The sequence below is a fragment of the Calidris pugnax genome, unplaced genomic scaffold (assembly GCF_001431845.1).
Source record: "Calidris pugnax isolate Ruff unplaced genomic scaffold, ASM143184v1 scaffold24, whole genome shotgun sequence".
Taxonomy (NCBI): domain Eukaryota; kingdom Metazoa; phylum Chordata; class Aves; order Charadriiformes; family Scolopacidae; genus Calidris; species Calidris pugnax.
The window spans coordinates 14827848-14840943 of NW_015090922.1; the positions used below are offsets into that span (position 1 = coordinate 14827848).

A 13096-nucleotide genomic window follows, 5' to 3' on the forward strand; every position below is an offset into this window, starting at 1 on the left:
GAGTGAAACAGCACTTCCAAGCATCTTGTCCACATCCTTTTTCAGTTCTGCACAAACCCCTTCCAGCTGGAATGTCTTCCCAGGCACGTGGGCCAGCTTCCCTCCTAACTTCAAAATAGTTTCTAAAGTGTCTCATCTCAGATGAATACCAGCTCAGAAAATTCATTTGCTCTTTGATCTCTATTATGCTCTGCCTATTTGCATCTATATTTCTGTTATTTCTTTGGTACTGAGAGTATGACACGTTTCACCTGCTGTGAAATCCACTTACACTTTATTTAGAAGAGATGCTAAAGCAAAAACTGAAGCAGAAATATTAGCCTTAACATTAAGCAGTACTTGAAGAGTGAAATGCTCTCATGTTATAACCCTTCTGAGGCAAGTGATGATAAATTTGGACTGATAAGACCTCTTTGTTTTGCATTTAGGAGCTGAGCTTAGCTACAAGCCTGTAAGTATCAGTAGTCCTATCCAAAAGATGAGGAAACTGAGGGCTGAAGTTGAAGTGTATATGCTGAAAGTTCTTGAGTGAGGCTTGCCTTATTACAGGCGGACCTTTTTAGGAAGTTCAAAGCTTATTCAACTTTTTCTGAAGGAGTCTACAAATGTGATGCTAATATAAGCAACTGTTATTTTTTCTTTATACCCAATCATTTCCATTTGTAAACAGTTAGAAGAAGTATGTGTCTTGGTACCACTTTTGGAGAGGAAAGTGCTATTTCAAAATGTAAAGCCAAGGTTCTTTTCTGTGTAACTTACTGGCAGAGTAAATTTTCCATTTGGAGCTGCGTGGATTACTTTTTTCATATACATATGCTTTCTCTTTTCTGCTCTACCATCATCACATTTGGGCATGAGCCACAGCTCTTTGAAATCAATAAAAATCATCTGATCTACTTCAAAAGGCTTCAAGTTTGCTCTGATAATTTTCTAATGGCAGCTAGCCCCATACATTGCCATATCATCACTATGACCGAAAGCCCTAAGATAAATTCCAGAAGAAAATGGTGTCTCTTTGAATAGATTTCCACCTTTATACTTAAAATATAGGTCTAAGAATCTGGCAGATGCAAATATTCCTAGCCTCAATGCAGTATTCTGTCAAGCAAAAGAAGTAAAATACTTTCATGTATAATGAAAAATAATAAAAAGAACCCAGTTTTGACAATGCAACCCAAGCATTGAACAAGTGGCATTGTTGTTCCCTTTGGCCATCAGATCTGCCACTTGTGTACTTGTCCTGGTTTCAGCTGGGAAAGAGGTAATTTTCTTTCTGTCGATCACTGCGAAAGGCATCTCAATAATGCACTGTTTTAGTTGTTGCTAAGCAATGTTTACACTTTTCAAGGACTCTTTTCAGGTTCCCATAGAAGCCGAGAAAAAGCATAGACAGAACAACAGAATGGCCTATGCAATATTCTGTTCCACGGATGTCATGTTCGGTATATTAATGTGGTTGGCTGGTAGGGGAGGAACCTGTTATCACTGCTCTGGATGGTGCCAATTCACCAATTTACCAGGTGGTAAGAGTGACATGTGTCTTGTAAAATCTTTTAGTATTATTAGTATTATTATTATTGATACTTTCCTTTTCTGATATTGTTCTATTAAACTGTCTTTTTCTAAACCCATGAGGATTTTTTTTGCCTTTGCTTCCCCCTCCTTTTCTCCTTCTTCTCCCTACCCTTCTAGGGGGAATAGGGCAAACTGCGCAAGCTGCTGCATACCCCTGATTGCTGGCTGGGGTTAAACCACAACACTACTGAAGATCAATAAGGATAATTCAGGGCATGAGTCCCCACACTGCCATTCTGCATACTACTCTGACTGAAGATCATCCCTGGAGTTACATTGCTACCTGTTGGCAGCCTATCCCATAGATATCCCCAGAGATCTCCAAAGGGCAGAGTGATTCAGGGCTTCTCTGTAGGATACCAGAGCTCATACGAGGCAAGCATTTTTGGAGAGTGAAAATAAACTTTCTGCACTGGACCAACGCAAGCATAGGCATTGCTCAGCCCTAAAAAATAGGGAAAACAGTGAGACCTTCTGCATCACTAGCACATGACTGACAAAACAAGAGAGCGTGTGTTCCTCAGATCCCAGCCAGTCTCAATGCATGTTCACATGAGTAACTACAGCAGTCCAGTTGTCACTCCCTTAGTGCTACATAACAAAATAATAAACCAAAGGAAATGAAACCATATTAAAATACTGTTATTGCTGCCATAGTGGAACAGACCATTCAGCTCTCTAGTCTAGTACACTGCCTCAAGCAGCGGTTAGATACCTGATGATTCAGAGTATGAAGAATGGAAAACACACTACATCCAACTAGTTGTGGGCTGGAATATTACCTAAGAACTGAGGGGTAAAGAGGGAAGAGAAAGTCTTTCTCGAACCCCGCAGCTGATCAGTTTACACCCCAAAGCATGAGGTTGTTTCAGACACTGAGGTTTTTTCCTTGCACTGGTATTGCTCTGAATGTTATTTCTGCATATATTTCAGTTTTGGGAACCTGCCAGATTTTTTTCCAATCCACTGAAGTCAGGAAATGCAAAGTTATGGCATATGTTCAAAAGTATAGCACACACCAAAGCATGCAGAGAGCTCTGTCTTTGTCCTCAGATGCACACAGCCTTGGCCATAGTTTTTAAATCCACCCAGTGATTTTCCTTCCACTTTGCATGACAGAAATCTATTCTCTGTGTACCTTTGGCCTCCAGATTTAATTCTCCACTGTGCTGACCAGAGTGAAACAACTTACAGATCTCATAGACATCTTTATTTCCAAGGTCTGAAGCAGTACCACGGCTTACAGGTGCTAGGAAACAGTCTAAGTGATGGGAAGGGAAGATGATAATGTGTCACAGACACATATGCGCCAGCAAAAAGGATCATTCTAAGACACTGCCACAGCCATTTTTGGCCCGTGTAAGGGATTGTCCCCTGCATATCAGGAAAGGAGGAAGGAAGCACTTTCTGGTTCTGTAGCACAGTATAGCTGAGGTGTCCCATGAGGATCGTACAGAGGATGATAAGTGTCTGAGTATCATAATCAACACATGACACTGGATAAACTTGTATTTACAGCTAGGCAATGAAGCGACTGCATTTTAGACCCAGTTTCCTCCAGTATCAAAGTCAATAAAAAGTGAGAATCAGGGGAGAATGAGGCTCTCACAACTGAAGGAGTGCTTCCAATTAAAAGCAGTGCAGCATTAGAGTAAGACTTACAAAGCCAGCATCTCTGCAGTGCACTGTGACTGAACTCAGAGACTGAGGGACAGGGTGAACTCCTCAAACTAAATTTAGCAATAGTCTTAGCCTTGACGGACAGTGCTCATGCAAGAGGGTAGACAGAAGGCAACACAGGCTGAGAACACCCTGCCTCCACCACTGGCAGAAGAAGAAGCAGGAAAGAGTGAGCTCTGTCCCACACAGGGAGTTGTGGCAAGGCTCTGACTCCTTTGCAGCAGTCAAGGTTGTTCCCTTTGGCCATCAGATCTGCCACTTGTGTACTTGTCCTGGTTTCAGCTGGGAAAGAGGTAATTTTCTTTCTGTCGATCACTGCGAAAGGCATCTCAATAATGCACTGTTTTAGTTGTTGCTAAGCAATGTTTACACTTTTCAAGGACTCTTTTCAGGTTCCCATAGAAGCCGAGAAAAAGCATAGACAGAACAACAGAATGGCCTATGCAATATTCTGTTCCACGGATGTCATGTTCGGTATATTAATGTGGTTGGCTGGTAGGGGAGGAACCTGTTATCACTGCTCTGGATGGTGCCAATTCACCAATTTACCAGGTGGTAAGAGTGACATGTGTCTTGTAAAATCTTTTAGTATTATTAGTATTATTATTATTGATACTTTCCTTTTCTGATATTGTTCTATTAAACTGTCTTTTTCTAAACCCATGAGGATTTTTTTTGCCTTTGCTTCCCCCTCCTTTTCTCCTTCTTCTCCCTACCCTTCTAGGGGGAATAGGGCAAACTGCGCAAGCTGCTGCATACCCCTGATTGCTGGCTGGGGTTAAACCACAACACTACTGAAGATCAATAAGGATAATTCAGGGCATGAGTCCCCACACTGCCATTCTGCATACTACTCTGACTGAAGATCATCCCTGGAGTTACATTGCTACCTGTTGGCAGCCTATCCCATAGATATCCCCAGAGATCTCCAAAGGGCAGAGTGATTCAGGGCTTCTCTGTAGGATACCAGAGCTCATACGAGGCAAGCATTTTTGGAGAGTGAAAATAAACTTTCTGCACTGGACCAACGCAAGCATAGGCATTGCTCAGCCCTAAAAAATAGGGAAAACAGTGAGACCTTCTGCATCACTAGCACATGACTGACAAAACAAGAGAGCGTGTGTTCCTCAGATCCCAGCCAGTCTCAATGCATGTTCACATGAGTAACTACAGCAGTCCAGTTGTCACTCCCTTAGTGCTACATAACAAAATAATAAACCAAAGGAAATGAAACCATATTAAAATACTGTTATTGCTGCCATAGTGGAACAGACCATTCAGCTCTCTAGTCTAGTACACTGCCTCAAGCAGCGGTTAGATACCTGATGATTCAGAGTATGAAGAATGGAAAACACACTACATCCAACTAGTTGTGGGCTGGAATATTACCTAAGAACTGAGGGGTAAAGAGGGAAGAGAAAGTCTTTCTCGAACCCCGCAGCTGATCAGTTTACACCCCAAAGCATGAGGTTGTTTCAGACACTGAGGTTTTTTCCTTGCACTGGTATTGCTCTGAATGTTATTTCTGCATATATTTCAGTTTTGGGAACCTGCCAGATTTTTTTCCAATCCACTGAAGTCAGGAAATGCAAAGTTATGGCATATGTTCAAAAGTATAGCACACACCAAAGCATGCAGAGAGCTCTGTCTTTGTCCTCAGATGCACACAGCCTTGGCCATAGTTTTTAAATCCACCCAGTGATTTTCCTTCCACTTTGCATGACAGAAATCTATTCTCTGTGTACCTTTGGCCTCCAGATTTAATTCTCCACTGTGCTGACCAGAGTGAAACAACTTACAGATCTCATAGACATCTTTATTTCCAAGGTCTGAAGCAGTACCACGGCTTACAGGTGCTAGGAAACAGTCTAAGTGATGGGAAGGGAAGATGATAATGTGTCACAGACACATATGCGCCAGCAAAAAGGATCATTCTAAGACACTGCCACAGCCATTTTTGGCCCGTGTAAGGGATTGTCCCCTGCATATCAGGAAAGGAGGAAGGAAGCACTTTCTGGTTCTGTAGCACAGTATAGCTGAGGTGTCCCATGAGGATCGTACAGAGGATGATAAGTGTCTGAGTATCATAATCAACACATGACACTGGATAAACTTGTATTTACAGCTAGGCAATGAAGCGACTGCATTTTAGACCCAGTTTCCTCCAGTATCAAAGTCAATAAAAAGTGAGAATCAGGGGAGAATGAGGCTCTCACAACTGAAGGAGTGCTTCCAATTAAAAGCAGTGCAGCATTAGAGTAAGACTTACAAAGCCAGCATCTCTGCAGTGCACTGTGACTGAACTCAGAGACTGAGGGACAGGGTGAACTCCTCAAACTAAATTTAGCAATAGTCTTAGCCTTGACGGACAGTGCTCATGCAAGAGGGTAGACAGAAGGCAACACAGGCTGAGAACACCCTGCCTCCACCACTGGCAGAAGAAGAAGCAGGAAAGAGTGAGCTCTGTCCCACACAGGGAGTTGTGGCAAGGCTCTGACTCCTTTGCAGCAGTCAAGAGAATTGAGTAGGCCAGACTATTTGGACAGTTATAACCTAAAATTCTTCTGCAGATATATAATAACAGAATTAAACAACATTTTTGTAATATATCACAGCCCAACTAGCTATTCCCAGACCTAACTTAGCTTCATTTTGTTTCCTACCAAAAACTATATAGTAAATTCAGATTAACCAGGGTCCTTTGAGACCTTTGTGGGACAACAGTTTCTTGGCTTCTTTCACACACATACTGGATTGATGACTGTTAAAGAACCGATGCTTCAAACAAGCCAGAGATACAACTTGGGTGAAAAGAACGTACGCACGCAGTAGACAGCTATGCAAACAAAAATGACACCAATGATTTACTATATTAACAGCAATCATCATGTGCTACAAAACATCAGGGGAGCCTGAGTTGGAAGGAGAGTTAAATTATGTGGACTGTATCAAATTTAAGTGTCTTGACTGGCATAATTTTTTGTCTTTTCTTTCCTAGACATTTCCACTTCTTGCAAAGGATTTATTTTTAAAAGACTCCAGGAAGCCAAGAGAGCCTATTAGACTAGCAATTATCCTGAGTCACTTCCTACACTGGTTTAAAACAACTTTTCAGAAAATCTCTTCTGTGGGTGTGGATGCAAGTACATCAGTGGCCCACAGAGCTGAACCAGTAAACCCAAAAGGAGTAATGATCTACAGCTAACTACATTACATTTTTAATAACATTGAAAGAATACCTAGGCTGGAAAATTAGATGTTGGAAAATATCAAACACATTATGATATGGATATGTTTATCCGCCAGCCATGTAAAACAGCTGTGGCAGAATGTGGGATGGGACCCAGCTGCCTGCATCTTAGTTCAAGACTTTTAGCTCAAGATAATTCACTTTTTCCTTGCAGCTCTTGCCACACTTGATGTGAGCCTGATACATGGGATGAAGCAAGTATCTCTAAAATGTGAGCTCACAGTCAGAGTTAGTGCTGTAATTTTGGCACTTCCACACTTTTAGGTGCTTTGGTTTACCAATGTTTGTGCTCTTTACTGTTGTTCTTTCTATATTATTTGCTAATTTAAAAAAAAAAAAAGAAAAAAAAAAAGTACCAGTTCCAAAACTTTCATACATGTAATCCTACTGAATTTATGAGATATCAGTATAATCCCTGAAGTCTCCTGAACGTAAGAGTTTTATTCTACTCCTGTCATATCACCATACTGCTCTCCTCTTGTAAAGTTGCCATTTCACAATGTAATGCAGTCTGACTATGAAATATACAAGTGTTTTCTCAGGCAGGAAAATATAATAAAGTTCTTGAGTTCTGCTTCTGAAGTATGGTACAGTATTATGGACTTAGACACAAAGGCTTGGCACAATTGCTGTCGGAAGATATGTGAACTGTAGAGACTGCTATGCTTGAGCCCCACGTTTTATTACCGACCAGCCAAAAGTGACCTTGTGTATCCTTGGTTACCTCACCTGCAGACGAAGGAATTAAGACAGGCTGTCTACAAGATAAGGGCACAAGATCTTAACTGATAATATCAAGAAGCATTTCATAATCTTTTATAACATAAGAAATGAAACAAGCAAACAGAACAAATTTAAACCATAACATTTAGCCATTCTGTCTCCTTTGTACTAATTAAATACCAAAAACGCAGAAATATTTTTTATGTGACACATATGTTTATTGTGAATGTTTGTTTCTATCTCCTGCCTAATAATCTATAGAAATGAGTAAAGCCACAGGATTAAACAGAGAGCCACTGAACTCCAGTTTTTTCTTTTTCTTTCCAGATAGAATGAAAGCTGGTCTTATAAATTAATGAAAGTTTGAAGACAGAATACTCATATGAAGAATTCGGTTTTTTACTGGACTTGGGGAAGGGTGACATATGACAGCAGTATAATTAGACTTCTGGTGAAGACAGGCAAGAACAACAGCTTTATATACTCATGCTAAGAGCATACCGATTCTCCAGGGTCTTAGTCACTGTTAATTTAGCCATGGTTAAAGACATTCAATATTCCACAGCACCAGGTTTTTGTGTCTGAAGCAGAGCAAACAAAACAATGAGACACTGAACAGCTATGACTGTCTTTAGAAGAGACAAGTGCTACTTCCATATTATTTTCACAAAGACTACACAGAATTGGGACTTAAGTCCTATGAATACAAAGGCTGGAAAATGAGTTTTGCAGCTTCTTTAAGAGAGGAGACAGCTATGAAGAAGTATCTGGTGGGGAGCTGCAAATACTGACTTTGCTGAAGGCGCTGAGAAGGAATGTGTCAAAGGAATAGGCCCACAGCTGAATGGATTAATCTGAGTCTGGACTCTTTGTCGCATCGTTTTTAAACAGCAGCAGACACAGAACAGAACTGAGCAGAGGAAGCTTAAAAGAACTTGAACTGTACAGAAGAATGAGGGGGGACTTAAAATTGTCCCTGAACCACAAGAAGGAAAAGAAGCACGTCACTAGGGCAAGTGCGGGGTTATATTATGTAATGGGATGGCTATCGTGTTTCACACAATAAAAACTCATCCAAAACTTTACTAAAACTTGATGAGCTAGAAATTCTAAAAAATAAACCAGAATAACAATTCTCACGTGTCTAAACCCACTGATCTCCTAAATCCCAGAATGTATTCCTTAGGATCCCAAAGCAGTTTGAAATAAAGTTGGGATGCTCAGCATACTCAAAGACCAAGATATGACATTGTCAAACGTCCTCTAAAGTAATCCATTTCTTTATAGAAGAAGATGGATCATTGATGAAAATTAGCACTGGTGAACCAGTTCAGATAAAATTTTGTTAACCATTGTCACAAGAAAAGGGTATGTATCTTTGATTTGTCATTTCCTTCCATTATTTCAAGTATAGACAGAAAGGTGGCAGGCTTTAACAAATAACTCTATAACTTTTTGTGTCATTTCATACAATTTATGTCATAAACATTGTTACTAGAAGATTCTTGTCCTGAATAGGTACAGGAAGTATCTAAAACCTGGAAGTTTTGGTACCGCACTTTTTTTTTCCAAATTAATGTGGCAGATCCAGGAATGTGTAACAATTTAACTTATTACATTTGGATCAACTTAGTCAAGACATGAAAGTGGCAGTGTATATAAAACACATACATATGTTTCAGTCTCTTTGACAGAATTCTTTATTTCTCTGAGTCTGCTTAGTCATCTGCAAAATGGGAATTGGAGAATTGAGTGCTTGATGTGGATGCTGTGAGCTTAATCTCATCCCTCTTGTAAAGACCTGTGAGCTCCTCAGACTGGAAAAAAGTGAAGAACAACAAATTTATCCACTACTTGTGCCTCTGATACACAAGTTGACAGGGTTTCAGATAATTTGTTTCATATGGGCTAAAGACACCAATGAAGCAATTATTTCTGATGACTGTGCTTGACTTCCTGAATGCCTTGATAGCAGGAAAAATCTTTTGTGTAATACAAGGAAATGACAAATAGTTTTCTGTGTGCATGTCATGTCATGTTAAACTAACATAAGTTACACAGAATTAGCTTACAGAAGAGAGACCACTGGTGTGGATGTAATTACATAAGTCTTTGTACAATTTTCAGATTTGGTATGCCAAATGTATTGTTTTTAGGACAGGAAAGACACATACTCAAGGCAAGTGTCAGAAAGCCAAAACAGTCAAACGGATGCACAAAATATAATATTTTGCTTTCCAGAGATTATACTTATTTAAACAGTTCTCAAATACACAAGTGGAGAAGGCAGTAACAGTGAATTTCTCACTCATCTCTCTTAATACAATTTCCAAAATTCAGAAGTTCTTACTCTTGCTTGGAGGAAGAGGCTGCCTACCCTTTGAGGAAAGGGCTGCCAGTCAGCCCTTAGTCAAGGGCTTAGTCAAGCCTTCTACACTTCTCTGCACATTCCACGCCAGCTGATGTGAAGTTCTTCCCACAGGACTTCTATGCAATGAGAATGAAATGTTGGTGCAGGGCCATTGAATATCGAAAATTTCTGGACCTACCAGTACAAACTCACGGATAGACAAGCTGAAACCCTGCAGCACAGATACCCCATGCTATTCTCAAAAAAAATGACAGAGAACATTTAATTTAGCCTTAATTCTGAAAAACATCACTTATTTCCATTCTCAGAAGAATTTTTATGTCACAGAGTATTTTATGGATAAGATCTATGCTTTCATAGCTGAAGGACCACTGACTCATGACTTTTTAACAGCAAGCAAGTTACCTGATGCTATCAGATATTATTAACAACAAAAAAGCAAATGTTTCCTCATCAAACATTAATAGCTTAGAATTGGCAAATTGTATAGATATATCTCATTTGATTAATATTTTATTGAAGAATTAAAATGCTGAAATGGAAGGATGCCAGAGACTGAGACATAAGCAGTACCAACAGTGATCTGGGCCAGACTTGAGTAAAGCATGGATACAGATAGAGCTTCAAGGTTACCACATTCAGGGTTAAAAGGATTAAAGTTAGAGGCTTGACTGGCTAATGTCAAGCATATATACGCTAAATATAAGTTGGAGTTGGGAGAAAGAAAAAGTCACGTGGTGGGTAAAAAGGGCACTGGCTGAGCAGGCAGAGAAGCAATTGAGGAGGAAGGTTCTGGGATACATTTATTAAGCATAAAGGGGCTGTCTGGGTTCCTTTCTATATGTAACTGGTAGGGTACTCCACAGATCAAGTTCATGTGGGAGTCTTCAGCAAGTGTGGATTATAAAGCCTTCATTTTCAAGGAAATTGATTATGGCCATCTGTGGAACTGGCTATACCTTACTCAGGCATAAGTAGGGCTTAGCAGTAATCAAATGGACAACTGATACATTCTCTAAAGGACTTCTTTTGGGGTGTATTTTCTCTGTATTTTGTTTATTTTTTTATGAAAACACAAGTTGCTCAGAGGAGAAATGCTCAAAGATTCTGAACACTCAGTGGTCTATAGTCAACATATATATAATCATACAATAGAATATTACTTATAAGAACTATAATATTATAAAATGATAATAATATTATATAGCTGAAGGCAAAAAGCATTTTCTAAAGGCTTAAACATATGATAAGATAAAAATAATACCATCTTAAATGATTTGAAAAATACATTGAGGGCTGAAAGGTAGGATACAGACAGTGAACCTGTGGGAAGATTTTGGATTCATCGTGCGGGGGCTGCTAAACAGGGAATCACAACTAACAAATGATCAACTAAGTACTGGCAGAGATGCTTAGTTTCCCTGAAAAAAATGGATGAAGACATTTTTGCTTCCTCCTCATCTCTGAAACCTGATGAAAACTGCTCAACATTACACCCAGCCACAGTAGCCCTCAGAAGCCATTCCAGAAGCGCAGGACCACTGGAGTGCAGTAATGTTTGGAAGTAGTAGAAGGGATCACAAGTGAGTGGCTTCCTTTGCATAGAATCAAGCCCTCTGTGGATAATTAATTTATCTGAAAGGCTAGTCACGAGCCTGCTCAGAAACTAGGGGATGTAAAAGCAATCCAAATGCAGGAGAATAATTAGGAATCGGTGAATGAAGTATTTTGTGAAACTTTGTGCTGGCAGAAGAGCACAAAGCAGCTAACTGGGACAAGGATATGTTTTTGGCAACAAATAGCTTGACCGGCTTCTTTTCTTCACACTGGTGTTACAAGTCTGATTTTGTTAGTATCTGTAAATCTCTTTGAGATCTTCCAATGGAATTTACTATGCAAGTTTCAAAAAAATATTATATAAAGCAAAAGTTACAGTGCCAGAATATATACAATGAATCTATGGGAAATCATCATTCTTCCATGTTTCAAGAATTGTTTGACAAGTTTTTAAATTATTTCTCTGGGAACTGGTCTGCCTTAAATGTGTTTATCCTTTGCCTTTTGTTAGCTCGTGTTTGCATTTACTGTCCATTAATAATAGATGAACACAACAGCCTAAGGTACTTGATTCTTTTATGAACTGTAGATAATTCCATATTTCAGTCCTACATAACATCAACAGCACAGGGAAAAATGGAATGTGGCAAGAAGCCCAGGAAAAGGCAAGTTGAGTTGGATTGGGAATTAGCTGGAAGGATAATAATCCTGCAAGCCAGTATTCATTAAGTAATTTTATGTGCAGTGGAAGAAAATTATGGTACACATTTGGCACCTGGAGACTTTAAAATGCTAAGAAAAGTATTGCAATAACTGTACAAATTGGTTAACAATTGTGATACAAAACAATTATTTGTAAGATGCCTCATGTCAACATGATTCCGTTTTATGTGGCATTATTCTGGAACTCCAATAAGTAATTTAAAGGATTGTTTATCAGACAGTTTAGCTATTTTCTGAGATGTTACACAATCCTTCTATCATTTTTTTTTTCTCTTGCAGCCATCATTTGGACTACATTCAAATCACATTCGCTTCCACAACATGGGATTATGCTTCTGGAGGTGCTTCAGCATACGCTAGGACCTAGTAAGGCCAAGGAGCCAAGGCCTGCAAAAACTTCATAACTGTAAAATAAGAATTTTAAATGTTCAATAACTAATAATAAAAGCAGGTAAAACCCAGTGTACTTAAACTGACCTTCTGGATTAAATTTATGTCTGTTCTTAAACTACTTAAACTGAGACAAAATAACACTACCCCCTTTCAAGGTAAAATGGTTAATCCTTTTAGTGCCTCATGATTTGCACCAAACTATGTTTTACTTACGCAACTTTTCTGATAAACCCTTCAATGGATACTGCAAATAATATGAGCTCCGTTGAAAGGTAAATGTTATATTCCTAGTAACAATTTAGTTTGTTAAACTAGCCGTGTAACTCACCTGGAGTTTCTTTCTCTTTCAATCACTCAAATCATTCTCTCAAGGGAGATTATTGGAGTATCCCGTTTGGCAATGATTGACCCAACTCCATATATGTGGATTTCTGTTCATTAGCAAAAAAAGCATTATTTACCTGAAAGTAGGCAGTAGACAGGGATTTGGTTTTGTTTCTTTTCTTTCTCATGCAGCATTTCTTGTTCACGCATCTCAGTGAATCAGACTTGATCTCTGTAAAAACAAAAACTTTTGTAGGTAGCCCTTATTCATCTCACTAGATTTATGCAACTGGAAAAGTGGATTTTTTCACAGCTTCTTCAATGACAGTAACTGTGAACAATTATATCTGTTATGTTAAAAGCAAGTATCTACATACTAGTCATTTGCAAAAAAAATTATGTTCTCAAGAAAATCTCATAAATTAATATACGTACTGCTGAAACTCATTATTCATAGAGGCAAGCTGATATACACATTGACCTATGTTTTCAAATATCAT

General features: G+C 39.1%; 1 protein-coding gene across 3 annotated transcripts in view; it reads right to left on the reverse strand.

Annotated features, from left to right (window-relative positions):
• Positions 1-12795, reverse strand: part of DAAM2 (dishevelled associated activator of morphogenesis 2) — a 217830-nt gene extending 205035 nt beyond the window's left edge. For 2 of the 3 annotated variants that reach the window (XM_014950957.1, XM_014950954.1), the window contains exon 1: positions 12734-12794. The gene's annotated coding sequence lies outside the window, so the exon portion shown is untranslated. Of the gene's footprint in view, positions 1-12733 lie in introns of all 3 variants that reach the window. The other variant, XM_014950958.1, reaches the window with a different exon arrangement.
• Positions 12796-13096: the final 301 nt, after the last annotated feature.